Here is a 4,798-nt window from a genome sequence, read left to right on the forward strand (position 1 = left end):
TTTAAAAGGCAGAAGGCCTTATCTTAAAACAGTTCTTTAAATTAGGGTGAAGGTCCCAACAATCTTACACCTTAATGGCAAAACATCCTTAATTTAAAAATGGGCTGGAAGCCATACAAATACAAACAACAAGAACAAGTAAGAAAAGGCAGTACACCCAACGGCGCTCACAAGTTTCCGAGGGTCAGCCTGGAATTCAAACACTAACGCTCTCTTAGGTGAGACAGGCAGTCGGCCCCACCATTCTCTATCCGACGACAACTCAACCGACAGACAGTTAACGGACCCACCGACAAGATAACTTCCGCTCCACCCGACCAGCACACAACAGGGATTTCAATGGAACAATGGAGAAGTTATTGGCGCCCACAACCAAATTATACACGGAGCTGTCAAACTAAACACCGTGCTGGACAGCGACAACACGATGAGGAAAATACACTGCCTGAATTTACGTCAATGGCCAGGGCAAGTAACGGGCACGTTAACGGCCACACAGCAGAAGATCCCGCTGGTGTAAATAACCAAGTACAGTTAAACTCCACCGGAGGATGGCAAAATTTTCCAACTTGAAAATACACATTGTTACTCGCGGCAATGCCCCAACAGCCGACAACGAAATCCAAACAACACAGTGGGAACAGTCGTGACTTGCTGGTAGATTAAGTCAAAACTCAACCTTCGTGTCCAGGATCGGTCAGACACGGACCTCGTAGCAATGGGAACAGCACCACACACTCCGACAGCGCGTGGACGCCGCCAGCGGCATAGGGCGAACTACACGCCGCGGAGATCTCCTCGCTGCTCCACAACAACCGACCACCTGATCGCACACTGCACAGCCGGAACTATAAGCGCCAGGCCGTAGATAGGACAAGGTGCGAATATCGATACACACCGCTGCTGCCACTCGCGGAGAGAGAGGATAACAGCATAATAGAGATAACCACGGGAGACTAAACACAGAACAACAACCAAGGTCTAATCCAACACACAACATGAGCCAGCCACAGCTCAGTTACATTTATTAGAAATACCTGCACAATGCACGAAAGCAGGTGAGTTCCTTTAGTGCGAGACAGTTTTCTTGTGCATTTAGAAACGATCAGCAATAAACGTTACTCGCAGAGCCGCTAATACAGAAGAAGGTAAGATGGTGGTGGTGGTGGTTAGTGTTTAACGTCCCGTCGACAACGAGGTCATTAGAGACGGAGCGCAAGCTCGGGTTAGGGAAAGACTGGGGAGGAAATCGGCCGTGCCCTTTCAAAGGAACCATCCCGGCATTTGCCTGAAACGATTTAGGGAAATCACGGAAAACCTAAATCAGGATGGCCGGAGACGGGATTGAACCGTCGTCCTCCCGAATGCGAGTCCAGTGTGCTAACCACTGCACCACCTCGCTCGGTGAGAAGAAGGTAAGAGACACTAATGATAACACAATTCAGAAGCGATATTATAGTTTTCGGTTTTCCTATTTGGCGTCATAGGACTTATGTGTAAATGCAACCAGATGGATCCGGTGTGTTTCGAGTGTCGACAAGCTTTCAGTTCAGAACCACGCAGACGCCCATTACTTGAAATGCGGTTTCTAGTAAAGATTTCGAGTGCTTGAGGACTTCGTGATGGCAGCATTGAGTATTTTATCATTGCGCGCGATGATGGAGTATCTCGAGAGGAACGATGCTTAAATTCGAAGTCTGGCCAGCAAAAGTTGGTCTTCTGCTGCTTGAATAAACCGAGCGCGTCGAAGACACAGAGGAATTACAGACAATGGCAGCAAGCGGCAATTGACTGAAATCCGTACGGAAAGTTGAAAATTTGACCCGTACCAGAAGTCTAACCCGGCTCTACTTTTTACTAGGCACATGCTCTGACCACTAACCCATCCAACTGCATGGACTTCCCTAGCACGGCTCTCGTCAGACCCAAATTATCAACTTATCAACACAACAGTACTGTAGTGCCTCCTGCCCATTATCCTTCAGTGCAGAAGCACACCATGCACAAACTCTTACGGGAATCAGCGAAATTCCACGAGTAATGAAGGTAATGGTCAGTGGAAACTACATTAGTAGTGAGTGGGTAAGTTGAGAATTTGGGACTGACAGGAAGCGAGCTAGGGAAGTCTGTGTGTAGTTGCAATGGCCACTGTCTCCAGATGGCTTAGTGGTCAGAGTATCTGCTTAGTAAGCAGAAGACGTGGTTCAAATGGTTCAAATGACTCTGAGCACTATGGGACTTAACTTCTAAGGTCATCAGTCCCCTAGAACCTAGAACTATTTAAACCTAACTAACCTAGGGACATCACACACATCCATGCCCGAGGCAGGATTCGAACCTGCGACCGTAGGGGTCTCGCGGTTCCAGACTGTAGCTCCTAGAACCGCTCGGCCACACCGGCCGGCAGAAGACGTGGGTTCGACTCGTGGTCCACACCAATTGTAGATTTCCACATTGATTTCAGTCTATATGCACCCTGAGAGGTGGCATCAGCCCCCTCTCATATTTCTATCTTACGATTTTCCTCCCTAATTGCATGCAGTGGAAAGTTGCTATTCCTTCACACGCGGACTTCCCACGCAGCGTCTCTCGTCACCCAGGTGGTCCGGTGACAGGCGGGCTCTGACGATCTTGAAAGGGTAAGCCGATGGGTGTGAGGGAGTCGAGTGAATGCTTTCCAGGCGCCGACATTGTCAAAAGACACACCCAGAGGGGCCTGAAGTAGCGGCTGGGCTAGAGGTTCCGTTACTTCGCAGAAACTTAGCGAAAACACTTTCTGGCGGGCTACCAGCGAGGCGTGGGAATGACTTGTGTTCCCAAGCAGCCTTGGCGCGCAAATTCCCGCGTTTTCTGCCGTATAGTAACTGTGATTGGCTTGCTCAGGGCATAGCTCCGTGACGTAGCAAAATCGACGCAGAAATTGGCGCCAAGAATCTCCATTGGTGGAATGTTAGTGCTCCGGCAATAGAGTAGAATTTTCCGCCGGTTTTCGAGTTGCTGATTGGAACGGTTAACCACGGCCACTGTCGTGGGGGCGGGAATGTTCTGTGTTCGGTTTTGTACGGGTGCTCTTGTGGGTAGTCGGCTCTCGCCTTTCGGTCGGAGTAGGTTACAAGACTGAGCACTCGCTGCTCTGGACAGCCTGCTTTCTGTTGGCTGTCTAATATACTTTTATTTAATTGTAACTGTTTGACGAAGTTGCTGAAGTTTCGACTTCAACGTAACTTTCCGAGTACAGTTGGCAATTGAGCGTTCTGCGTACAAGCGGCCTATGTTGTCTGTCTTGAGCAGTTTTGGCTAAAGTCGACTGTATTGGAATTACAGTGTGACTTCGCTTGTTAAAATCGATCACTGTACCGTCAGTGATTGTGTGGCGAGCCTTCTTCGTCTCCCTCAGAGGCGCATTTGTATTGCTAGGAAGTCTTTAGTCTGGAACAACCAGACCAGGATAATTAGTTTCTGGCTACACTCGCGACATTATCATCACCACGACGGGAAGTCGAAGCAACCAGCCATCGCCTCCGGTACGCCAGATCGTGTTCTTGCAGTTAAGAAGACAGTTTGGTAATGTATGTCCGCAGCACCAACAGCCAGGGATTTTCCTAGGTGATAATCAGAGCTCAGCATAGCGCGCCTGTTCGTCTTTTTCTAACTTTGTTCTGTCTTGGGTAGCAGCAATTAATGTTGGGTTGGCTGTGTGTTTTCTCTTAAGATTTAAGTTGCAAGGAATTGGCTCCACATACCACTTCGTCATAAATGTCACAATCTAGTTTAGGGACAACTTCACCTTCACAGCATTTATTTGAGTATCCAATTTGAGCCAATTTGATGTATCGTAAATGTTTCATGTGTTTTGTTTATTATTTTGAGTTTAGTCATAATAAATCATATTGTTATTTTGGACAGAACTTTCATTCTGTTCATCGGTAGAGCAACCCTTTCATTTCTCACTACGTTACTGAAACTTTCCTTTATTTAATTAATGTCTATCATATTAAATTATTGCAGGTGCCAAACTCTTTTCTACTCCACTTGCAGGGTCTATTACAGTCAGTTCGCGTTTCTTTTTAATCCATGTGCAACAGCAAAATTCGGAGCTAGAATAGGGGGGGGGGGGGGGCCTTAGAGCATCATTTATATATGAAGATTCTCGAAGAATTTATTGTTAAATACACTGCTAGCCCCGGCACCTCGCAACCTACAACCATTTTCTGTAAGAAATCCAGCACTGTTCCTTTAAAAACAATATGGCTGATTGCCTTTCACATCTTAGCCTTATCTGAACTTCCGCTTCGTCTCGGTCGACCTCATAGTCGATGGAACTAAAGAGCTAAACATTCAACCTCTTCTTGTATTTCGAGGATAGTATCGTTGATGGAGAATTGTCCTCATATATAAAAGTAGTTATGAAACTGCCCAAATATTTTCAGCGAAGTTATTATCCTGGCAATGGTACACTGCTGGCCGGTAAAACTGCATCACTAAGACAGTAGGCGACAGACAAGAAACCGACGTGAAGTATATTACACGCTTGGATATTCACATAATTTGTGTTTAAGAGGAACCACACAAAAGAGGTGAGGATAATTCCAGCGACATTCAGTACGAAGCGAAAAATGATTCAGCGGGTTTCTCGATCAGCAATTGTGTTTGATTATTGTTTATTTGTGACAAGAGTGCACTAGGCCTCGTGTAAGAAGGAGAAACGTCTACCACCAGGTACGGAATTCGACATTAGCAGGGTCGTTGGACTGTGCGGCTGGTCCCGACGGAGGTTCGAGTCCTCCCTCGGGCATGG

At 47.0% G+C, this 4,798-nt stretch overlaps 1 non-coding gene across 1 annotated transcript; it reads right to left on the reverse strand.

Annotated features, from left to right (window-relative positions):
* Positions 1-1,329: 1,329 nt before the first annotated feature.
* Positions 1,330-1,402, reverse strand: Trnaa-cgc (transfer RNA alanine (anticodon CGC)). Its single transcript has one exon. It is a non-coding gene; the product is annotated as a tRNA-Ala (tRNA).
* Between the last annotated feature and the right edge of the window lie 3,396 nt (positions 1,403-4,798).

Source organism: Schistocerca serialis, chromosome 1 (assembly GCF_023864345.2).
Source record: "Schistocerca serialis cubense isolate TAMUIC-IGC-003099 chromosome 1, iqSchSeri2.2, whole genome shotgun sequence".
NCBI classification, from domain to species: Eukaryota; Metazoa; Arthropoda; class Insecta; order Orthoptera; family Acrididae; genus Schistocerca; species Schistocerca serialis.